Genomic DNA, 27,414 nt, shown 5'->3' with positions numbered 1-27,414 from the left:
ATAGATCCTAATGATGACTGAAATAAAGCATAATATATTATTAGGAAAGAAAAAGGAAAAAAATAGACATAATCGAATATGGTTTTGATCTAAACAATATGCTTTATCATTCCTATGCTACAATGGCTCTAATGTTTTATGGCCTATGTGTGAGATATAAATGATTGCCTTGCATGTCATAGTTTTATTAGTTTAATATCTATCTTATATAGTGTATATTCTCTACATTCAATTTCTTGCTTTCATTATTTAAATAAAGATGTGACTCCCTCTAACCTTATTCATTAATTAAAATTGTACTTTTAGCAATATTACTAAAGAGTAATCATATAATCATATTTATCATAGCAAAGATTTAAAAAATAAATTATAGTGCACCATTGAAAAAGTAGTAAAAAAATAGCAAATAAATAATTAATATTAGTAACATTTCATTTGTAATACATCTATGAGCTAATACTATTTGAATATATTATTTAACAAATCATATTATGATATTTCTCTTATGGAATGCTAATATTGAGGGGGTTACTAGAATGAATTATCTAATATTTAATTTTAGAGGTAGTTTTGAATAATAAAGCAACAAAAAAGGGTGTTGACCTTATACAAAGACAAGCCAAAAAGACTATAAAAAATTCATCAAGAACAAACCTCTGACAATAAGGGCCAAATAACCCACTTATAACACTCTAGTAGAGCAACTAATAATCCACATCAAAGGTGGGAGGAAGTTTTACCCACAACTCGAGGAAGAGTTTGAAAAGAGGAGGAAGAGCGATATTTCCTTTATTGATGAAAAAAAATCCACACAATACTATAATTTGGAACACCAACACAAGGGGGAGCATGAGGAATCCCCTTAGTGGGACTACTAACACCAGGAGTAGGATGTTGACCAGGTGATAAATCTACCACTTAAGGTTAGAGAAGAACAAGAGAAATAGGCAGACTAGGGTCTACAAGTCTAGATGGGAATAGGTTAGTAGAACAAGGTGAAGGACAATAAACATGGCCTGAGGAGGCCACACTAGTAGTAGGACGCACAACATGATCATGTGAGAAATTATCACCATCCTATGAAGAATCATTGGAGGAAGAATCAAAAGTCAGGATAGTTAGGTGATCACCATGAGCATCCTTCCACCAAGTGGAAATGCCTTTGCGACATGAGAGAGAACAATCTATGGCCATGTCGATAATAGAGAAGTAATGATGACAATGGAAGGGGAGGACCACATAATCCAACAACTAAGTCCATGGCCTATCCCCAACCGTAAGAACCACATCCCCAAGAAGAGATATGGATATGTCAATATTCATCAAAGTGCGTGTGAAAGTAGAAAGACCCATGAAGGAAGTGGTATCATCAACCTTCAAGAAGCAGCTGATAGACTCGCTAATGGCCTCAAAATAAGAATTCTTGCAAAAATGAAGGGGAAGGTTTGAAAGACAAATACACACTAGATGTACATTGCGTGGGTCAATAAGAGGGTTGAAAGATGTGGTCTGTGGTTTGACTGAGAGAGAATGAATACCCCAAGCACATAGCTTGCTCAATACCAACATTTACTTTTCTATCACATATATGTTGTTAATTTTTAAATACCACATTTTAAGATGAATATATTATCATAAATATTTTATGGAATGTCATTTTAAGTAATTGTTTTATATGATAAAATTTAATTAAAATAAATTTATTTGTAATGTGGTAATGTAAAGATGACTAAAATTAGTAACCTAACAACTAATGGTAAACTAAATTGTTGAACAAGGTTCCTAATACAATTTTATCCTAATCTATATAATAAGACAACATAATCATCTACTTATAGTAGTGCATGGGAGAAACTCACAAACATTACCAACTCACAATGCTAGGTTACAAGTTTGGTTCAAAATTGTAACCATAGTGATATTGGATTTGTGCAACAAAAGCTAATGGAACCATAAAAACTAAAGGTTGTTTTGGATTCAATGAACACTAAAATTTTCTTGAGGACAAAACACTTTGGGAAGGGTGGACTATCATGACCTTGATCAAGCCATGATGAATGCCATAGCAATATTCATTGTCATATTAGGAATAAATAAATAGATCTAGAAAATTGTCTTAATTTGAAGATTTCACAATTTTTTATAACCCATGTTAGACAAGTAAGAAGAAAAAAGAAATAGTGATTCTGCTCCATGAAATATTAAGCACTTGATTCAAAACCTATAGCTAGAGTGATATATAGTCAATGATGAGATGAAATGCATGCAAATGAAGGAACTAATTCAAAAAAATAAGCTTGACCTCAAGTAATTATATCAACAAGTGCTATAAGAAATGATCCCATTGTGGCAATGATCTAATATAATTACAGTAGAAATTAAGATTAGTAAGATTGGAATAGACAAATTAAGGAGCATATGATCAATGGTCTATTAAAGGAAGAAACAAACATTAATTCACTAAACATTGACTTAGTGAATGATGTCACGATGTTGCGATTAGGGTATTAATAAAGAAACAATTTCATTTAGAAAAAGCAGTGATCACCATATTGACAATAATCACGGAATAAAATTGAGTAAAGAGGAATGATTATGAAATTGATATTATTAGATTAATAATAATTAACAATTTAATGGATGACTTGAAGGGACAACAACCGGTAAGAAAGAGACACCACCTTATGAAACATGGCCACCTCCTTTGTAAGAAAGGATAACTCTACATATCGACTTCAAGGATATATACGTTTGGTAACACATTTAAGAAGAGGGAATCATAAAAAGGAATTTAGATAAATATACCTTTAGTTTATGATAACAACTATTGTCAAGCATTAAAGGAGATTAGGCAAAAAGACATTAAGTTTGCGTCAAATAAGAAATCAAACATAAATATTATCATTTTTCAAAACAACATATTGGTATATCATCAGGGAAAACTTTAAGAAACCCCCCCCTTGGACAAGGTATAAAAACCTAGTGAAAGCTATATAATTCCCAAGGAAAATTTAATTTTATTGGTGAATTTTTGCGTTTTACGGAGAAAAAATAATAATCTCCATTGGTGAATTAGTCGTGATCGCTCAAAGTTTGTGAAAAATCCTTGCAAATTGTAATATTTTTAAAACCAAAAAAATATTTGCATGGGCAAATTGTAATGTTTTTAAAACCAGAAAAATATTTACATTGGTGATTTCAACCTATTTGCAAACCATTAAAAAAAATATTGGCGATTTCAACCTATTTTCAAACCATAAAAATAAAATATTGACGATTTCAAGCTATTTTCAAACCATAAAAAAAATATATTGGCAATTTCAAGATATTAAGTTATTTAAACACATGGCACACAGTTGTCAACTCTCTGCCTAAAAGACTACCATTAGAAAATATTGTGACCTAGCAACAAGCGCTTACGACTCTATCTCCAACTCGCAAGTTGAAAATGCTAAGCCTTCATAACCTTGAGATCTAGCGACTGAGGAAAACTGAACTGCCACTCGCCAATTCTCAACCACAGAATGTTAAGTCCTTATCTCCACAATGACTTGCAGATAGTGGTAACTTTAACCCTTGTCGCGTACTCACCAACATAAAATTTTTTATCTCTTAACCACTAGCACTTCACTTGCAAGCTCGTGGCTTGATCAGGTCTTTAGACATTTAACTTCATGAGCTGGTGATAACCATAAAACTTAACCACAAACTGTCTAGTCTCTAGCTCGCAACCTAAAAATGCTAACATTACACAAACATGAGAGCTAGTGACAATTGTATAAAATGAGTTACTCGCTAACTCTCGCGGCTATAATGTATGAGATCAGACAAACTTGGGACCTTGCGACAAAAGAAATTTCATTAACCCAGCTCGGTAACATAAAATGCTAACACCAAAAAAGCTAGAGACCTCGCGATGTAAACCCAAACCAACTTGTCGCCAGCTCGCGGCTTGATTACATCTTCTGACATTTTACCTTGTGAGCTGGTGATAACCATAAAACTTAATGACAAACTATCTAGTCTCTAGCTTGCAACCTAAAAATGCTAACATTAAACAAAAATGAGAGCTAGCGACAATTGTGGTGGCAAGCTAATATGTATGAGGAATTTTTAAGGCTTGGATGTCGACTCATTCCTGAGGGACTAGTTTGAAGGTTTCTCCTAAGTCGAGGTTTATTAGACAAGTGAGGACAATGGTTTCAAAGGCATAAAAGGATTGGATAGCTTCTGAGTTAGAGATGGGAGATCATGGATTTCTTTGAGAAATCAGAGCTCAGGTTGCTTGTTGTCAGGGATTTTGAAGCAGAATTTGTCAAATCAAGGAAGAATAAAATCAGAACAAAATCATTCACAAGAGATGAGCCTTAGCAAGATGCAATAGATTTGATAGGCATGACTTCTAGAGTCTATAGTCATATTGAAAAACACCAAAATGATAATTTTTCACATGAATGAGCATCACCAAATGAAGTGTTGAAAGGTTATAAATACAATGGAGTGGTGCCTTGATTGGTAGAAGAGAAAAGAAACCTTTTTCATTTTCTAAGAGTGGTTTTTCCTCAAAAAGGAAGATGATGTTTGAGTAGGATCATGCATGGAGTTGTTGTGTGCTCTATGATACTGGATGGGTGTTTTTTTGTTTTCTCCTATTTGGGTTTGTTTATTGTCAGAGGGGTTGTGAAAGTGAGAAGGATTGCCCAAGGGGGTGTGAAAGCCTTTTCTTATCAAGAAAGACCAAGCATGGTACATCCTCTGCTTCTACTCTGCCACAAGATGGCAGGGGGTTTGAAGAAGGAGCCCACAAAGGAATGAAAGAAGGATTTGTTTGGGTGGGGAGTGGAAGCCAGTAGTCTTTGTGACGACATGGAAGCTGCAACCCCTCCCCAACATATTATATTTACTCTAGAGCTCCTCTTTCCACTTTCCTTGATCATGGGCATGAAGACTCAAGCTCCTCTTTCCATTTTCTCTATTCTTGGGCATGAAGGCTTCCTCCTCTATTTGGAAACAATATGTTAGATAGAATGTAACATCTCACATTCCATCTGAAGGCATCAGGGTGATAATGGCATGGCTCAAGCAATTTTGCAAGTTGTATAGTCATTGGGGTTCCTTTTCTAGTTCCAGTAGCAATTCTAGACTCTAGGTGAAGGGAGCAAGTTGTATAGTAGTTTATAGATCAAATGAAAAGCATTTAGAGTCAAGCTTTGTGTAGGTTCTTGAAGGAGTTATCTATAATTTTATTTTGTGACGGTTGATGGAAGTAGTAATTTTATTCAATAGAAATTAAATTCTGATCTATTTCTCTCTGGTGTATAATTCTATCTCTTTCAAATGATCAGAATCATGAGTTTTAACACCTTTTTATTTGTTGCATTGTTATGGTTTATGTAATATTTCATTTAATGCTTCCTATTATGCCCAGGAATGCAAAATTTATGTTAGTCTGGAATCATATTAAGGATTCACCTCATTGTAATTGGTGGGTGGATTATAGGTATATGTAAATGCTAACTTTATGGAGGAGGGAAAACATGTACATGATAGTCATAGAACACCTCCATATATATTACATAGACATCCATGGACCATAGCATATAAAATTATAAGAGTATTAAGAATGAAAGTATTAAACACCACAATATATAGAGATACAACATAATTAGTAAAACATGCATGCAACTCAATTAAACGGAATATATTTTGAGGAGCCAATTCCATGATAGATGTTATAGACAAATCACAATTTCATAATCAAAGGCAAACAAGAAAACATATTCACCCACAATGAATCAACTATTATAATTGGAAGGTCACTTCACCAAGTCAACATCAAGACAAGAGACCAGTGCCTTATCCTAGGGCATAGAGTCACTTACAATTCAAAGACAACTTGATAATAAAATTCAATAAGATTCATTTGCAGATAAATAGGAATGAATATGCCATTACATACACAACCTAGATTCATACGTAAACTGAAAAACCCTTGACCATTCAATTCACCGTGAAAACATAAATTCAACACAAAGACAATTATGTGAAGATCTCAACCTACAAATGTTATTGATATTATATTCATAATGATATCAGAAAGTAAATTCAAAATGCAATTCAGCTATGCACTTATCAAATTCTTGAACAATTGAACTATTATTACTATATCAAAGTTTTCAACATCAATAAAAGTGGCCAACTGGCCATCCCTCTTTACCGATTAAAAAGAAAAAGTGGTCATCCCTCTCAAATTAATCTTGGAATCCTTTTATAAGATGAGGATTCAACAAGCTTAGAATTATTGCGAGGAATCTTGGTAGCAACCTGACATTTCCTCTTTTGCTTTAGCATGGCTTGCCACCTGTCCACCTCTTTGTCTATTGGCCAACTGAATGCCTTTACCTCTTCCAACTTTGCAATTGATTCTGTCCATCTGGCATTTGTAACTGCCCTGGCCTCAACAATAAACTTTGGATGGTCAACCTCAACCTTGAACAATGAATCAAGCATGCCGTTAAGGAAATCGCTATCAACATGTTCATCTATATGCTTGATTATTTCTTCTTCCTCCATAATCAAATCAAATTCAGTGGTCCAATCAAAAACTGATTTCAAATCTCTATTACTACCATAAATTGAAGGCACCAATTTAATATAACCTTCCCCAAATGTCTATAATTTTTCATTTATAAGAACATCCTTCCCTGTGAAAAATGCATAAGTTGCATTCATTACCTCCACCATGTCTTTAGTGTCATTGATCTTGGGAGGGAACATGTCACTATACATCATTACAGTATCTAGCTTATCCATTAATCTGCTTCTTGCTGACCAAACATTGAACAAAGGTCCAAGAAAAGTGACAGCCTCAGAGGATGTTTTACTAGCCTCTTTCAAAAAAATGTGCAAATCATGCACTACCATCAATTTTCCTTTCAATACATTAATCCTGTGTTTCAGAATTCCTCACACAATATGACATTTTGTTCCTTTTCAAGGTTTTCAATTTTCTTTGTGTATTCCTCCATTTTTGTTGTCACATCAGTTGGTATTTCTTGTACTTTTTCTGTAATCTGTATTGGAGGGGGCTCATTTGCAATTTTTTCTTTCGACTCCACTAACTCTTCCTCCAGAGTGCCCTTCTTCATCGGTGTCTCTTCATATTTTTTAGATAATGCAATCAATTGGCTATATGTTTCTGTGTATCTTCTTGACAAATCATCTATTTTTGATAAATTCATGAAAGAAACTAGAGTAAAAAATGAGGCAATCTTTGTGTGAGTTGTTCTTTGCAAATTCTAGATCATTCTATCAGCTTTCTTTTCTAGTTGGATATTTAGAAGGTGGGGATTTTGAGTGGAAGGGGCCAAAGACCAAGCAGCAAGTGTCTTTGACTTAGGATTAAATCCTGATCCTCTTATTACATCTCCAATTTCAAATTCAATTTTAAACATTGGGTCCTCTTGCTTCCTAATCTAGTCAATAATAAAAATAGACTAGATATCCGAGTTAGGCATCATAATCATACCAGTACTCTTACTCAATTGTTTTTCTTTTTCCACAGATATTTACTCCCTGTCAAGATCATATTCCTACACTGCCTTGATGATCTCCTCTTTCTTTTCTACATTTCCTTCCTCTATGATCAAATTTTGTCTTAATTGATTTTGTTTCAACCTTGTCAAAAAACTTTTAAATTCATTTGACTTAATAAAGTCATCATCTTTCATGAACTCATTTGACAACATCACACACTCATCAAAGCCTTGAGCAAGGGCTTTGTTTGTTTCTCCCCGTTCTTCATTTTTCCCTAATTCTCTGAGATGTGTCCTTATTTGATGAAAGTAATGTCCTTGTTCTACAACAATTTCTCTAGCAGGGTCTCTCCTCACAATTGTACCAACCTCTTTCATTTTTTGTTTCTTTGCAGTTAGCACTTGAGTAGATTGAACTTCGTCCCCACTCTCTACATCATTGGCAGACACGCTAAGTGGCCTCTTTCCATCTGAAGAATGTCCATCTTGGGGGTCTTGTTGCTGAGAAGCCACTTCTGGAATTTGAGGAATTTGTTCCATTAGAGTTTCATATAAGCTCAGTATTTTGTTAATCCTCTCTAGGTATGGGTTATCAGAGCAAAAACCTGAGAAACTAGGGTCAACAACCTTCAATTCTGCTTCAACTCTCATCAATTTTTTCCATTTTCTTCTCCTTTCTTGTAATTCCTCTTTTCTCAGTGAATTTCTAACCACATCTTCATCATCCAATGGTTCATGGTCCTTTATTGTGGCCCAAGGTGTCATTTTTGGCAATGCAGGTTTAATAAATTATTCAGGATCACATAATCTAGACACAACATTAACCAACCTATACTATTTAAGGAAATTGTTTACTTCATCAAAGGAACTCCTACCAATGGTGAAATCAGACACAACCCAAAGCCTAGGAAGAAGAGAACCCTTCCTGTGTTTGTCAAGGTATTCTTTTTCAACTAGGGTCAATTGCCAAATAAACTCCATAAAAGCAATCCTAATTGGAACAAATTTTGGTAAAATATCGGGAGGCTGAGGATACCCATAGACTCTGATCACAGTAAAGTTATCAAAAAAGAAAAATCCCCCCGATTATGTGAAATAGACCATTTTGGAACATACTGGTAAGGTCTCAAAACTCTCCTAACATTGATTGACAATCGTTCCCTATTTATTCCTAGCATTTCCATAATTGGCAAAACAATCCAATTTTCAAAGAAAAGGAAAGAAGAATGGGGACAACTACTGTCCCAAACCTGGGTCCATCTTTGTATTGGCAATAAGACACCCAATTCTTCTTTGAAAAGCTCTAATTCTTTATCCATGAACTCAACATTATAGAACAAGATTAAATGCATCAACAATGAATAATGCTTGAATGTAGGGCTGGGTACACCACTCTAAATTTCAACTAGAGAATTATGAATGTGTTCAACCACATAGCCCACATACTCATAATCTTTGTTAACATCTGGATGTTGAATGTCCATAGCCATCATCAATAATTTAGCTGACACTGTTGAATCTCTATCAAAACCCAACACTCTGCATAATCCATATATTATACAATGCATATAATGGTGGAAAGGTGTGATGTCAAATGGTGGTTTGATACTATCTAGAATTATAATCGGTTTCCTATTCACCCTAGGCATGTATCTGGGCATTGCATGCTTCTTGATAACACCTTTGTATTTGTCATAGTCCTTTGCAATCCGCTCCAAATGTATATCTGTACATGCAACACCAGTAATCTGGAAAGCTTCAACAAAGCTAGCTATGTTAATTCAAACTAGGGCAGACTGGTTCTTTCTTTTGATTACCCTAGATACTGGTCAATTGCGTTTGGCCAACTCTTTGATCAAATCCACATCAACATACACATCTGGCATAGTTAACTTTGACATATTTAAATCCCAAGGGTTTGACATCAGGACACCCTTAACCCTATTATTCCAAAAATAATGAAATAGAGCAGAACCAGTCATATGAAGCATGGTCGGGTTTCTACATTGGAGCCATAAATATTTCCATGCCAAATCATTTGTATTCAAAGCAACAAAAGTCCCTGGCAGCAAATCTATAAATTCTTCTTTGTATTTCTTATCCTTCTTTTCCTCAGTGGGCTTGGGCTTGGAACCTTCAGGTCCTCCACTTGTCGTGGCCTTGGGTTTGGAACCTCCAGTTCCACTCGTCGCCTTGCTCATTTTAGCTACAGGAGAAAAACTTGACCAATTTTCTGAAATTTTCCCACACCCAAGACTCTGAATTCTCCAATGTTGTTGCAAACCTCAATTCACTAGATTACCTCAAAGATAGAATGCATTAATGCAATTATACAAAATCTCAGCTCGATCATGGAATTTATGGTATTTGGGCACCGTCACTTCTCTCAAGTCTCATTAATTGCCACACTTGCATGAACTAGCTACTGTGGCATTAATTCAAAGTTGAAGTACTCAAGTGAAATTTGAATTCATGCCCTTCTATTTGATTGGTGATTTGCATTCAAAATTTTTACAAAACCTGACAAACAAGTCCACGTGTCAATCCCCATCTTTAATTGCACACTCGAAACCGGTTATAACAATTTGGAAAGTAACCGGTGAGTTAGCGACTATGCTACCAAATCCTCTTAATCGCAAGCTTGCAACCCCTTTTACGAATCCTCGAATCTTGTGAGTGAGTGACAACCCTTGATCTTCGTCAAGCCCTTCAATCGCAACCTTGCAACAACATTTGTAATATTCTTTCTTTACCTGCAAGCTGGCGACCACTACAAATCTAACAAAATAACTTATTTCATCGCAAGCTCACAACTCAAAACTTAACTTCGCTTAAACCCTTGCGATCCCATGACAACAAGACACCTAACTACCATCACATGCTCACAACACTTTTTGACTTAAGACTTACAAACTTACAAGCATGCGATGACCACAAAATCAGACCAAAACTTATGTGTCACTAGATCGCAACATAAAATGCTAAACAACTTCAAAACCTGTGAGCAAGCGACAAAACCAACTAAGCTGCGATACTAACCACATCGCATGATCGCAAACTAAAATGAATTAACCGTGAACACCTTGTGACCTTGCGATAACATAAAATCACACCCAGTAGCAACCTCACAATATAAAATGGTCAAGTGCAAAACATCTTGTAAGGTAGCGACACCTAAAATCTCCCAGTACTCGCAAACTCGCGACTTAAATAGACTTGATGATAAAGGACCTGCAAGCTAGTGATAACCTTAAAATCTCAAAACCATTTATCTCTTGACCGCAGTGACCCAGTGAGTAGCAACAAAAATCAATGTTTTATGTTAATTACCTTCATAAATAGGTGCGAGCAGTGGCACACAGACCATTACTGACTTACTCGCTAACTCTCACGGCTATAATGCATGGTATCAAACCAATTCAAGACCTTGCAACCAAAGAAATTTCATTAACAATATCCAGCTCACTAACATAAAATGCTAACACCCAAAAAAATAGAGACCTTATGATTTAAACTCAAACCAACACTCGCTAACTCGCCACTTAAATTGTTAAACATGAAATTTATCTGCGAGTTAGAGATGAATCATTAAATATGTCTCATTGTCTGAACAACCATTTGACCACAATTGACATTAACATGGAAAAATAAAGATGGGACAACTTAGATTTCAATGCATGACAACTTCGGTTTACTAGCCAACCAAGATAAAAAAACAAACACAAAACCTTAATCTCCATGAAAATGATGTTAAGCATTTAATATAGAACAGGAGAAAGGTTCTAATAGTTATGCAATATGAATAATTTTATGGATCTTGTGACATAAATTGTTGCATTTCATGTTCAACATAATGTGGAACCAATTTACTAATAATTCAATTGTTTACTAATAATTCAAAAAATAAATTCTAATTATTTACTAATAATTCAAATTGACAATTAAAAATATGAAATTAGTATCCATTCTGATTGACAAATTTAAGGAATACAATATCAAAATTCATCAATGACAACTATAGTATTGTAACTTGAAATTGTAATATGACTCAAGAACTGTAGTATAAATATAAATACCTATAAATTGACTACAAATTCACTTCAGTGACTCAGTCTGAGGCTTCTATATCCCAAATGGACTCAAGATCCAGAAACTAACTAGTACTAATAGGTTCATCTTCATTCTGAGTCGAGCATTAAAAAATTTCTTCGTCTTCATGTTGAATCTGAGTCTGCGATTCATCATTTGTCTCAGCACTAGCACTAGCAATAGCACCACCAGCTTTCAAAGTGTTGCAAAGCCCTCGTCTTTCATGCATGGAATTCTAGATTGCTAGTGCCCTATCATATGGAAAATCTCTAACATTATACTGAGTTACAAACAACCTCAAGAAAGTTTCCAAATTTTTGTCTAATTTGTTTTTGATCTTTGATTTCAAAATCCCTAATGCACTGAAAACTCTCTCATCTTCCACCGACCCCAATATCATTGTTTGACATAAATCAGCAAGTTTCAAATATTTCGGTATTGCAATACGCAATGCTTCACTTTGATCTATCCTTTTTCGAAAGCCTTGTGATTGATCGAGGTTCAAATGGATTCTCCAAGTAAACCAAGTGTTGTTTCATAAACAATGTAAATTGTTTACATTATTTTTTAAGATGATTTGAATTTAAAATTCCTTCTATTGGTTGTCCATTGCAATATGCATCTTTTGAAAATGTCAATATCAATTCCTCTAGTTTTTTATGATACACCTTTGCGTCATTTGGATTATCTCCAATTGAATGCCAAAATTGAGGATACACACAACCCATGGCTTCAAGTATTTCTTCTCAAGGGAATCTTTCATGAATCTTAGTTGAAAGTTCATATGCAATAGACTTCAAATTTTCACTAACAGATTTAACAATCCTGTCAAAATCTTCCTTTTTAACTGGTAGTGCTCTGCCTCGCTTGCCCATCTTAGATTGGTGCATTGGTATCTGAAATCCTTTTACAAAGACACATAACTCATTTTTTGTATTGAAATGTAAAAAAATTTCAACATGATTCAAATCTAAGATTGGTCCATGCAGTGAATGACAACCATGTATGGTGCAATACTAGTTTGTAATCTTGCGCAAAGCAAGTCCTTTGACCTTGCATTACTACAGCTCCATCAGCTCCAACACACACCAACTTCTTGGCAATTGTCAAGTCATCCATACTAGCAATTTCATTCAAAGATTTCTTAACTTTCAAATATAAATTTTTTTTTGTTGAATTGCCCCTCATTTTACGAATACAGAGTAGATGAGCTCGACAGACATTTTCTTTTACGGTATACACATGCATACAAGCCCAAGCATTTTTATCTACCGTAGTAACTTCATCTATGGATAATGAATTGAAATTTGACTCTTTTACACTCTCTTGTAAATTTTTCTTTTCCACCTCAGCGAGACAATTTGCCATTTCCCATCTAGTGTCTATTGACCGATGTGACATAGGATAGTGAGGAACATTCAAAAAAGATAATAAATTACTAAATTTTGGGAAATCTTTCATAGGACAGCCTCTCGATAGAATATGAAAAATAACACTCATCTGAGCAATCTTTGCCACGTTTGCATCTTTTGCTGCATGTTCAAGCCCAGCCTTGATTGTATTTCCAAATCCACTATTACCAATCAATGTCATTTTATGGTTATGCTCTTCATATTCCGCGACATACTTAACATGAAGACACTCTTCCTTTGATTTCCATTTTACTACTAGTGTTTCCTTTCCATCTATGATATTTTTTTCATAAACCTTACCAATATGCTTTTCTATGGTGTCAAGCTTTAGCTGCATCTTCTTCTCTCTTTTATTTTTCGAGCTACAAATCTTACACTTGCATTATGTTGGTTGTTCATCATTGTTTGTGACTGGTTCAATGAATGAGTACTTTGTTACCCAATCAATCTTAAAACTCCTTGTCATCTCCCACTCTCACCCTAGTTTTACTTTCCTTTTTCTTTTCTTTCTACCAACATCATCTTCAGTACTAGAATTTGCATCTGAGTGAATTATCTCATTGTGTGTATCCTTTAGAATATCTTCTGCCATGTCGGTATTGTCATCCTCATTTGATGCATTTAACTCAATTACAATCCCACCTTGTGGTGGTGGTGAGCTACTATGAATGGCTTCTGCAAATGTAGAAGTTGATGGACCAGAAACTTTTCCAATTCCAAAGAAAGACTTTATGGTAGTATCTTTAAGTTTAAGTTTTGGACATTTTGATGGCCTCCCAATCCATTCACTTTCACCGCCTTGAGGAGTCTTACCCTTGTTTGACATCCCAATCCCTTCACCACCCTGAGGAGTCTCAGTCTCACCCTTGTTTGACATCTCAATCCCTTCACCACCCTGAGGAGTCTCACCCATGTCTGCCTGTGACATCTTGAGTCTTGACCTCTCACTACTAATTAAATGTTAAAACTAATACTATCAAGTATGAAGAAATGATTACTCACCTTTATGCCTTCTCAATTCTCTGAATTAGGAATCAGGAATCCCTGGGCCTATGTTGCATGATTGTAACTCTGGCCCTCCGCCCTACAATGAACTTCGATGTTCCAACTCATATTGTGGAATGTGAATCAAGAGCTCCCAAATTTATTAATCAGACACGAACAAATTGTAAGAAAGAATGTATTTATATCAATCCATGATTGCATTTTTGGTGAATTGTGCGGGTGTTTCAAAATGCATCTTGATTTAAGCAGGGCGAAATGGGTCCTCGAATGCTTATAATGTTTTAATTGATATTGGCAAATTTGGCTTATGCGTGAAATGAACATTTAATTTACCGTTGGCGAATTAGGTCTTAGGTACGTGGTCGTTTTACTATTTCTGGCAAATAACGGAGGTGGTCTAATACCCACATCTGAGTAATTCCAGGTGAATATTATGGGCATGCACGTCATACGGTGTGTGGTCAATGGAAAAGCCAGAATACAATGTACCGTTAATCCCTAAATTCTAGGCGATTTGACCACTATGTTGCCCCAGACTATTCGCCATTTCCTCAACAAAACAATATGTGAAAATATGCGGAATTCGCCAATTGGCAAAGATTCGCCACTAAAAACCTCTCTATATATCATAGCTTACTTATGATCATATGCTTATTTACATTTATGATATGTTATATTTGTATTTTATTAGGAATATTTATTTGAAAAAATATATATAACTATAATATAAATTAATATATTTGTTCGAGTATCAATATGTATAAAGAAGTATTGTCAATAAGATTTGCATTTGTTAATGATAGGGAGATTAGATTTACACTTAATTGTATTTATGTATATATTTATTCATAATAAATGAAAGATTATTAGATTAATGGTATGGTCTTTAATCATTCACTATTTCCTTCAAGAGGATAGGTTGGCGTGTGCAGGGAGAGGTGGAGTAACTCTTCATGAGATAGGTAAGCACAAGATGGGGTATGGATGAAGTCCTGAAACCTTGAGGGAGCTTGCTTGTAGACTAGTTTCCAAGCGCCCTATGACAACAAATTCTCATCCTCCTTCAAGGTTAGGAATGAAGTAAGGATGAGGTCTAAATATAATAATTCTTGATTGTATTATGAATAATTAATTGTTCTCTAGTTTCAATATTCTAAATGAAGGCATGATAAGTAATGATAATGTATGTTTAATTATGGGAAACATGCTTACTCCTAGAAAGGGACATTACATAGCATTAGCCACACAAAATATGTGACCTACATTTTCCCAATAGATTTTTGTTTGCAAGTATTTAATATTTCTTTAATGGTTAAATAAACCTTATTGATGCAAGACAGGGTTCTCCCACTTTGCCTACCAACTTAGAAATTAAAAAACGCACAACATAAAACAAAGACTCTCTATTTCAATTCAATTGCTAATTGCATACTGAAAAAAAAAAAGAGGTTATTTCCAAATCAATTACATGGACACATAAAAAATCTGTGATTACATGGCCTTTCAAAGGCCTCCCTCCCTCTACATTATTTTCCTCTCTAATCTTCACATTCTTAGTTTTCAAACTCTGCAGCTCCTCAAATCTCCCTTTACCGGAACCCTTCTCTTCCTTTGGGCCAATCCTTACTACATAGCCGCACCGTTATCTACCATTTATTAATCAGCTCCTTCAAATTTTTAGGTCCGATATAAATAGTGGGGTTTTTTAATATGAATTCAATAGGTTAGTTGGGTCAACTTTATTATACCTCACTCATCAATTAGCCACTTGCTTGTATCTTTTTTGTTAGCATTTTTAATCATACTTATATAATTTGATTGCTTTTATTTGTTTCTATTTTTATTAATTAAAAAAAAAAAAAAAAATTTGGAGAAAGATAATTACACATACAATTCACATTCAAATGTGTATTTTTTAGTTTATATTTGTTCAACTTATTCTTTCAAAAAATAGTAGATGGATTATTTTTTGTGACCACATATAACATCCAAAGATTAGCTACCAAAATTTAGACAAAATGAGTCATCAACTAAATATAAATCAATGCTATGAGATTTCCACAATCCATGCTGTATTCTCTTAATTTTTTGTCGATCGAATCACACTCCGTGATTCATCAATACTTAGACAATCAAATCCAGAAAAAATTAAGAGAATAAATATAAATCGATAACTACTAATTTATGCTATATGTTTTACCCTTAATTTAATGAAATGATTTTATTGGTCTCAAAAAAATGAAGTGAATATAAGTTTTGGTTTAGCTTTGTCATACTCTAGAATCACTTAAATAAATACTAGCTACTAGATATCATAATGAATAGTTTGAAAGGGATGTGATCAAATGTAAATGAAATAATTTTAACTTTTAAGCTTCACATTTTTTAAAACATATTATACTTTCTAAACTGATTTGTTATTTTGAACTATCACAAAGAATTCTTACTACATAGCCTTAATGTTATCAGTGTTGACTGTAATTGTATAAAACAAAATTGTAAGCCCCACTGCCAAAGCATTAAGGAGTTAAATGTTCTAATCCCTGGTAACAGTAATAAGTTTTAAAGCTTGCTAAGTTAATCGTAACTTTATCCATGGGTAATGCCAACAGTAGATCAAATGCTTCTAATTTTGATGTCCAAACTTTACACCTGCCAATCGCATTTTATTGAAAGTTTCTAAAGCTATTTTTAGCAAATCCGTTTTCTTCCTATCCTGTATCCAGGCTGTTCCATGAGAGCATATTTCTTTGAGGTATTCTGTGAAACGGTTCACGTGCATTGTCTAAGCCTATACACTTTGTATACATGTCTACCAGGACAATTGCAGCTACACCACCAGACAAAATTGTTTATTCATAATGTCCATCCTATTCCAAAGCTCCCATTTTCGCACAGGCTGGGAGATGTTGTCAAAGCTTTACATCTGCTAATCACATTCGATTAAAAATATCTGAACGCTTTTAATCAAACGCATTTTCTGCATATCCTGCAACCATAACACTCCATGGGACAACATTTCTTTGAGGCCTCTGGTCAAACAGTTCACGTGCCTTTGTCTATGCTTCCATATTTTTGCATTCATGTCTACCAGAGCTTTTACAGTCATGTTTTGATGAATGTCGACTCTGTTCGGAAGCTCTGCCCCCATTTTGGCAGAGGCATGGAGTACGCTGCAAATAAAAACGGAGGTAGATGGAAATCTGTCTGTTGCGTAGGGTGAAACTTCTAGGCGGGAACATTTCGAATTTGAAAGTTAACGGTGAAGTTTATTTGAACGAACGGACGATAATGGAATGTCTAAGTGAAAGGAATGGGCCCCACAGCCACCTAAGCGGTCAAAGCTTAGTGTGTGCCGTTTAAGGCTGGCCTACCTCTTCAACTCAGGTACACAACATGAATTCCTTTTAAACCTCTATGCTTTTTACTATGAAAAGTTATGGTATAACTAGATTTGGCGAATTATGGCAGAGATGGAGATTCTAGCTATGCGAGAGAGTATTCAACAAAGAAGCTCTCCTCATGTTTACATTTCAAGTTATTGTGAGGAGTCAGTGGGAGCTGCGTATCTACACCAGTTTGATATAGACTTCACAGCGTTTCTAAAGGCCCGGGCAGAGGAGATCATTGATGGGGGATGCATGTTTATATATCTGACGGGTCGTAATGAAGGAACCCACATCAAGGAGGAGCAAGGCATTTTGTTGGGTATATGAAGCCTAACGGTCACATGATCATTCGACTTCTCCAGACTGTTCGATTCATACATGAATATGAATGTATAAATATATGTGTGCAGTCTATGTACTGGATGTATTGGATATTTGGTTAATAAGATAATTCCATGCGTTTCTAGTGGACGTAGTCATTTAGTGGTGAACCATGTTAAACCTTGTGTTGTGTGTTTTCTTTTTTGCTGTTTTGTTTTCGATTCTCTGCTCGTTTAATCTTAACAATTGGTATTAGAACCATGGTTGGCTTATGCAGAGATGGAAAGTAGAGAGATAGAGTATTGAAAATGCTTGAGAAGATGCAGAAGTTCAAAGTTAGAGAAACTAGTTGCTAGTATTGTGGCAAGCGAGGCCACGTCAAAAGAAATTGTTGGTCTTTCAAGAACACTGAAAGGCAACTAAAAGATGAAGACATCAATTCAGTCATCGAGGAATTTCTTGCAAATTTAGACTCGGTGGAGAGTAAAGTTGTGCAAGTGAAGGCTAAAACAAAGCACCATGTACATTGGTGGGATGGGTGGAAAGATGGTGAAAAAGAAGTCGTTGTTGAAGAGAAGGAACTCCGGAGATTGCAGGAGGAAGAGTGTATGCCATCGGAGACCCAAGTTGAATCTGCTGTTGACTTCCAAGATGAGGAGGGTGCAAATTGGAGTAAGGTAGCAGGGCAAAGGAGCCTAGGATTATTTGTGACTTCAAAGAGCTCTGCAGATGGCATGACCTTGGCAAAAATGGAAAGGCACTCCCATGACGATGAGGATGACTCTCATGACAATGACAACGACAAGAGACTTGGACATTCTTCTTTTAGTGAGGCCCACAAGGATATGTTTGCAGCGAAGCATGGCTTGACAGAGGAGGATTTGGGGTGCCTATCAGACGTGGCAGAAAAGAACGCCTTGTGTATCGTTCAAGGAAAGGGTCAAGAAGACCAATTTGTTGCCTGACTTGGAGACGTTGAGGCGTTGAAACTCTGTCGGTGTGAGGTGATACCAGTAGATAAGCCAAAGCAAGCAAAACTTATTGCAGACGCCACTAATCACACGTCGTTGATTGAAGCGATTCCTTGGTTAAAGGAGGAACAAGAGGGGACTCGAATCCACAATGTTGTGGAGTCTGTGCTAGGCGAGGTGAGGTCCTTCCAGATTATCAACAAAGAAGGAATATAAAATGGAGAAAACATTGCCTCGATTACTCTTTCAGAAATTGAGCGGAAAGGAAAATCCTTCTGAACCCACCACAATCTCACTTTGAATAACAACGTGACTATTTGAGGAAGCTCTTCTCTTCAATCGCGCAATCGAAATGAGCTTCTTGCGTGACTGTGACAAGTGTGATGGCAACACACAGTTCGAGCACTGCTCTCCATGCGACGCTAACCAAACTCTTGATATCACCAGCTTAGACCTAATGTCAGCTAATGCGTGGAAGGAGCAAGAAGAGGAGGAGATAGTAGTCAAAATGGCTTTGGATGGGCCCATTGATAATTACGTCAATGCAACGGTAGGAGGATATGCACAGAATGGGTATGTAAGAGCTAACGAGGAGATGTTGTGGATGTGTGTATTTCTTCAAGCTATAGTGGCATCCATCCTATACTCTCTGCAGCCATGCGGTAGCCCGTCTGATCATGGACCCCCTATGATAGGTGATATTCTAGAAATGATGTGCGAGATGATTGCAAAGGAAGATCGGAAGACCGTGTTTATGCTGATTAAACCGACGGAGAGCGAGGGCAACACCTCAAGGGTTTTTGTTCATGGTGTCCATCTGATGGAAGAGCAGACCATTGCAGACTTTATTAACGACCTGGAACAGGAGAACCTTTCCATGCTACCAAAACTGTGTGAGATGAGGAAGACGACAACCCTATTTTGGCACAAAGACCGCCTGAGAAGCATGCAAAGTTGTCAGGACCCTGTAATGGAAATTTTAGGTGAAAGAATACTGTCTGAGATGGTTGATTTGGAGAATTTAATGCTTTTGCCCATTGAGGGGAGAATGTGGATGATTGCAGGGTATGATCAAAATAGGTTTAGTTATAAGGTTTTAGAATTGTTCGAGGTCACAAAGAAGAGCATAGGCGCAAGTGACCATAAGGGTTCTTCTGTGGATGCAGGATTGGTTTTTGAACCTCCAAAAAGTGGATTTATGCTCGAGTCTTTAGTAGGAGGAGATATATTTGACTTCGATTTAACCTAGAGAACGCTTGTTCGCAGTGGTTGTGAACAGTCCTTGGCGATGTTAAAATCTTGTATGGGCCTGGTTCTGTAAGGATCAAAATAGAGAGCAGGGGATGCTACAGTGCATGGATGTGTCGATTGATCTTCACGGGGGAGATTGTTGGGTACATATTAAGCCCTACGGTCACATGACCATTCGACTTCTCCAGACTATTTGTTTCGTACCTAAATATGAATGTATAAATATATGTGTGCAATCTATGTATTGGATGTATTGGATATTTGTTTAATAAGATAATTCCCTGTGTTTCTGGTGGATTTAGCCACTTAGTGGTGAACCACGTTAAACCTTTTGTTGTGTGTTTTTTTTTTGTTGTTTTGTTTTCGATTCTCTGCTCGTTTAATCTTTACACATTTTGGGCTATATTGTGCACCAAGGAGACTATGCATTTGAAGAACTAGTTAATGAGGTTGATATTGTGCATACTCTATCTCCTTTTATTTTTGGTTTGTTTGTTTCTATCTATAATTCATGTTTTTACCACACCCCAATATGAGTTTCAATTAGGGATTTTCTAGTTTTTCTTTTTGGTTTTTTTTTACAACGCCAAATCCCAAACTCAAGTTGTTATCATATTAGGGCTTAGCATAAATGCTACCAGCCTTTTCTCTGAAAGAAACAAGTGTGTATGCTTCTGGAAAGAGCAACATAACTTTACATTTTGATTGTAAATATGCGTTTGGTTTAAGGTTAGGGTTTGTAATCACAAATTTATATTAAATATTAAATTTTAAGTTATATTGTATATTAATTATAATGATAAGAAATGGAATTTTATTATTGGCAGGTTATTATTGAGAAAGATAAATGTGAATCATTTAAAATACCTTAATTCGGTACAAATTCAGAAGAAGTGGAAAACATTGTGACAAGAGAAGGGTCATTTGCAGTAGAGTTTGAAAAAACTATGGGAGGAATTCATCCATATTCTATGACAGATTTTAAAAGAGGTGAAGAGAATATATGTGGTAGACTTGTAGCCAACAATTTTAAAGCAGTGTTTGAAAGTATTGTACAAGCTCATTTGGGATGGGAGAGATTGGAAGAAGAATTGTTCCTTAGAGTTTCTAAAAGAAGTTATATTCTTGTAGAGGAATATCTCTCCAAAGAAACAGAGTTTGTTCTTGCCTTTCTCATTAAGAAAGGAGTACACACTAAGACCTATTAACAAACAATGTCGAAAATATGTCCATTAAACACTATGAAAAATATAACTAAATTATAATAATATAATAGTTGTCAACTATTTGTGTTAGAATCTTTTTTTGTACAATCTTGATTTGTAGTTTAGAGGAGTACAATCTTGATATTTCCTATACAGAGTTAAAAAATGCTTCATAGAAAGAATTCAAAGTTTCTTTTTCATGAAGACCATATTTTTCATTGATATTAGCTCTTCTATTCTAAGATTTCAAAGATGCTTCTTTGAGAGTTTCCCAAGATCTTCTTGTGTTGTTAATTATAATATTTTGCATTTATTTTTTCTTGCAAAAATTCATTGTTAATAAATATTATATTTTAAATTTTACTCTTAAATATTTTTTGCTTTTCAACAAAAAATTCAATATATGTCCAGATATATTTTTAATAACTATATGAAAAAAATTCTTGTAAGATAATTGATAAGTTGTATCAAACTATGATTTTGTTTGTTGAGGATTAAAAATTTATTAATCAAAGGATCTCTGTACAAGACAATTAAGCTCAACACAACCACAAAGAGGCTAGAAGACAAAAAAAATACACTCAACTAGTCAAATTTCTCCAGAAATATTCAAATAACCTCTCATGTCCTTTATAACTAGAAATTTTAACATTCAAGAATACGCAGTAGATAAATTTTCTCAGTCCTCAACACTCTACATCCACACCTACTTAGAAGCCCATTTCAACAAGCAATCTACAACCTTTTTCTACTCTTAAGGAATGTCACAAAAGGTGACGGAGTCCAAAGAATCACTAAGACTAGAGATCTAATTCACCACCAAGGCCAACTGCCAATTCACTCCATCCCACTATCTCTTATTCAGCACATCAAACTACGTGTGAATTAGATTTATAGATATTTTTTCTATGACCAAGGGCACATCCACTTTTTAAAGCACTAATAATAGAAAAATATTCCATAAGTTTTTTATTTTAATGGATTTAATATAAAGAGAAGAAGAATAGAACAACCCCTTAACTATCCCTTCCAATACCCCCAATCCTAGCATGTCTAGAATTTCCTCTAGAAGACCCATTTGTATTATTTTTGAACACTTGATGAGGGGGTGACCAACACCCATCCTATTGATTCTTCCTTTTAGCCTAGTATTCATGTTTAGGCATGGAGACACTCTTGTTATAGTCAACCAAACCCAAAGTCTATACCATACTCATACCTCCTGGATCCACAAAAATAGACAAATTACATTTTGCCAATACGCTCTCCTAAAGTATTAGTAAATGATAAAAAAAAGGTTAATGAGATTCAAATTTATTATCTTGGAATATCCTCTGGTATATTTCCAGCCATATTTACCATACAATCAAAATGGGCACAATACTCTAAGCAACATGAAGTCAAGAAGTCTTAGCTAGAGGTTTCCATAGAGGACTCCAAAATTACACCAAATAAGAGGCATGATGATATGCTAAATCAAAGTCCCCCACCAATAATGTCAAATATTCCTAGAAAAGGAACACTGAAAGAATAAATGTGAGGAGAATCCCTCACTGTTATTACACAAAACAAAAATTAAGGACACTAAATTCATGTCTTTCTTAAGTTCTCCAAAGTGAGATATTTATTTTCTACAACCCACCATGAGAAAAAATAAAATTTAGGCAAATAAAAATTGCTCCACACCTAATTTAACAAAGGAACACCAACTATGCCATAGTTATGCCTATCCAATTCCTGATAACCTTAATCAATTGAGAATTTTCCCTTCAGATATAGGCCTTATGCAAGAAGATCTCTCTCTAATAAATAATTGTTGATTGTTCCTATGAAAATATTAGTAAGCTCCTAACAATCCCATGCAAGCCACCTAGTGGCCACTCAATAGGATCTTTCTATTCAAACACCTTCACTAAATCTAAATTTTTTGAAAGATTTGAAATACTCCACTTTACACAATCCAACTTCAAGAAAATTGACATAATTGAACGGTTCCCATAAAAAATGTTGAGCCAAAATAGATTTTTTGATCCTCTATTGGAGATCCAAAATAAACCTTCTTTAATTAACTTAGCTCCCATTTTAAGAGTGCCTCAAATAATAGAGCCCTTACAAATAATATTGTAATGAGGAATATCGATACTCTTCACCCCTCTCCAACACTTAGAGGTAGGAATCCTAGCCTAGTCATGCTTTTGATTATTAGACCATGTTATCAAGAAATCTAAAGGTGATAAATCAAAATTCTATTCTAAAATAATTTATGTTGTTTCAATCTAATTACCCTAGACTCAATCCTATAGAGGTAGCATACAACGTGTTTCTCGATCAAATCTAAGCATTTGAATAGATAGAAGAAATCACACACAATATTAGGATACATAATCGAATCTCTATATATTCATTTTTTAATATATCAAGTGTATTCCCTTAAATCTCCTTATATCTTCTCCCTATTCTAACTCTCTTCTACTAGTTCTCTTTGTTAGTGAATAGATCTCTTATCTTTAATTATATATCTAGATAAGGATGCACCCCTTAGATAGTATCTCTAGAGACTATTATATCTTCTAAGTTATACTTTCCAAAATCCTAATTCGAGGTTACACCCTTATATCTCTATATTAGTGTTTGTGACCTATTTTTTGATCAACATCGTCCCTTAGGAAAAACCTTGACTTATCCTCAGGTAAATTACTCTGTGGAAAACTGCCCTTGTAGATGTCCTATAGTATCTATAATTGATCATCTCATTGTTATTTTACCATTTTTAGTTGGTGAATATAGATGTGTAGGTGCATCAATTGGATTTATTCTTTCGAGAGAGATGTTGGAATCTATATGTTTCAAAGAAAGGTTTGTACATCATGGATAAACCGAGTAATATGTGCCAATCAAAGATTCATGAATTACTTTAGCTGTCAAATTTTATTCCTTGCATTATGAAATTGTTGTTGCTATTATTAGTGTTGGTCACGTAGGCTATCAATTTTTGCCCATTTTTCCCCATCCAAGTGCTTCATGGCATCATATTGTTTGAAATTTTATAAAATATGGATCCCTAGCTACTCTAATTTGACCTTAGAAGATTTTAGTAAGGAAGAACATTACAAACAGTACTAGTATAGATAATTTAGTTCTACTTTTATTTTCTTAGTGGTGGCCAATTGTCTCTCTAAGGTTGTTTGTGTTATTAGAAACCAATGCCTTTCGTCATCTTCCTTTGTCTTTTCAAACTCCTTTTCAAATTATTTATTTAAGTTATCCTTTTAAACTTCATATCTTGAAAGAGCTCATCAATTAACAACTAGAGATGGATTTGAGCTAGTCGAGATGAGTCCCCCTTAGCTTGAGGATATTTTTCCTCGATTTCTCTAATAATTTTCTCTGTTATTTCTATGCTTTGCACATGCTGCTTTATTACTTCCTCCTGATTCATTTGTTGCTGAGTATCCACAAGTTGAAATTTTTGAATTGATGTGGTCTTAGCAATATCTATTTGGTAACCAATGATTGGGATCTTGAGAAGTTATACTACAACCTTTGGTTCTTTATTTATTTATGTTAGAAAGGTTTATATGCATCCCACTATGGATGTTTTGATTCAGGATGTAGTGCATGCAAATGCCCCATCAATGGTCTAAGGACATGGAGGAACAAGTGTTTCCTTCAGCTTCTATGTCTTTTCTTTCTCATAGAGTTCCTTGTATGCCTAGGTGGTAGCCTCTATGATCTCCATCTGCACCTTCTATATTTCATCTAATTTGTCCTGCATCAATTTGTCAAGTCTCTACTTCCTCGAGAGATTAGTAATGAGTTTTTACATATATTTTGTAATTAAGGTGGGCTAAGGTCTGCGACAATTCTATCAATGACAATATGCTTGATATTATCCTCCTCCTATTGTACAATAGAGCTATAGTTACTAATTATTCTTGCTAGAGGTCCAAGAAGGTTTCAAATGAAATGTTTTACTACATAGTTTTGAGAAGTCATGTACCAAATTAGGGCTCTTTCAATGGTGTGCTTATTGACTTGAGGGGCGCACACACACACACACACACACACACACACATTTGTGTGTGCATGTACATGTGTGTTTATATATATCTGTATGTGTATGTGTATGCTTATGTGTATGTGTATACACACATACACACACACAAACACACACACACATACAAACACACACATACATACACACACACACACATACATACACACACACACATAGAAATATGTGTGTGTGTATGTATGTATATACATACATATACATCCATATATATACATATATATACTTATATATTAATGTATGTATGCATACATATATATATATATATACATGTATGTATACATATATATGCATCCATATGCATACATACATATAGACACACACACACACACGCACACATACACACACACACATATACGTATACATATACATATGCATATACATATACATATACATATACATATTATAGTGTCATAAAATTGTAACCCTAGCAATTTTCAACCATATTAGGGTGCTCACGCATGTGAGATCGAATCCCCTAGCCTGATCAGAGATCAAAGATTGCTCAAACCTCAGAATCCTTCTTCTTTGGGTTCCGCACCACCCTGTCTACACTCTGCCCTAGAGAAAGGGGTAGGACAGGGGCGTGACACCCCTTTCCCCCCTAGGATAGGGGCATGGCACCCCTATCCCCCCTAGGATAGGGGCATGGCACCCTTTTCCTCCCAAGATGGGGGTGTGGTACCCTTGTCGCTACCCTATTTTGGGGCAAGACCTTTCCTAAGCATGCATTGTAGGTTGTGAAGTGAATGGGAAACTTCCCAGATGTTGGCCTCTAATAAAAATCAATTTCATTAACCCTAATCGACATGTATTTAAGTTGCATTTGCCCTCTTATTTGGGTAAATTGTTCATGTTGTATACAATTGTGATGAAGCATCCAAGAACATTCAAGCATTCAAACATTCCTTTTCTAGCATTGAGCATTCTCAAGTCTCCCTTCAAGGCTAGGTGTTACATTCAAGTCAAGGATTCAACCATTGAAGAGGAGATTGATTCCAATATTTAATTCCACAAAAGAATTTCTATCAACATTTCAATCACAACCTCCCTTGGGGTGATTTACATTTCCCAACACATTTTTCTCTCTTTTCTGTGTGTAGGTTGTAGGTGCACAGTTGTACTTTCCGATTTAGGCTCCATTTGTAGAGGCAGAAAAACCCTTTTCATTTCCTGGATTTTTGGGAGGACTGTGTACATTCTTGCCACAGTCCAAGTGACTTTTCCTCAACTTCACAAGACGGCTTTGTCTCGGCAAATTACTGTCAGATCCTAGTGCATAGCTTCATCCTATTCTTCGATCTCAAGTTATAATCAATTCTTTGTCACTTTTGCACTACATAATTCAATAAATTCCTCTCCATTTCGAATAGGAAGAGGGGATTAGCTTACCATTCCCATTTCACTTAGAATTTTATCTTCTTCTTTGAAGGTTGAATCTAGTGAATTCTCCTCTCCTCTTCTAATGTAATTAGGTGATAGGTGCTTGAAGGGAAATCCGTAGTAAAACTCCCATCTCTCCTTGGAGGGAAAGGGTAGTTTTCCTCTTGATCTCTCATTCACACACGTTTCACCCACCAATACACATTGGTCACATTACATTTTGGTGAACTTGACGTCTTGCATTATTTCCTTTGAACAAAATTGCATATTTTTAATTTGCAGGTTTAAATTTTCTGCAAACTTAGTGGTTAAATCATTAAAAACCCTAGTTTTAAAAATTAAAATTGGTCTTGTGATTTGTAAAAATTGCTTATGGTTATCTTAGATCTGAAAATTGTTTTGTTTTTTAAATTCAATTTCCTCATTCTCTTGTTCAATTTGCAAATCAAATTTACAAAATTAAGAGGTTACTTGTTAAAACACTAATTTTCGAAAATCATCTTGAACTTGCGCAAAAATTGGATATTTATTTATTTTTCAGATTTTTTATTATCCTCAGACTTGTTTTCATTTCTACAATTCAAATTTTCAATTTCCCTCCTTTTTTCCAAAATTCAAATTTCAAAATTAAGTGGTTAGGTTAGAAAACCCCAAATTTTCAAATCTAATTTGATTTTGTGCGACTTTCAATCAATTTCATTCAATTTAAGATTTCTAAACATTTTCCAAGGTGTCCCTATCCATTAGGTTTGACTATTTTCAAATTTGCAGTTCAATTCCT

This window comes from Cryptomeria japonica, chromosome 5, assembly GCF_030272615.1.
Source record: "Cryptomeria japonica chromosome 5, Sugi_1.0, whole genome shotgun sequence".
Lineage (NCBI taxonomy): Eukaryota > Viridiplantae > Streptophyta > Pinopsida > Cupressales > Cupressaceae > Cryptomeria > Cryptomeria japonica.
This window is presented reverse-complemented; position numbering follows the sequence as displayed.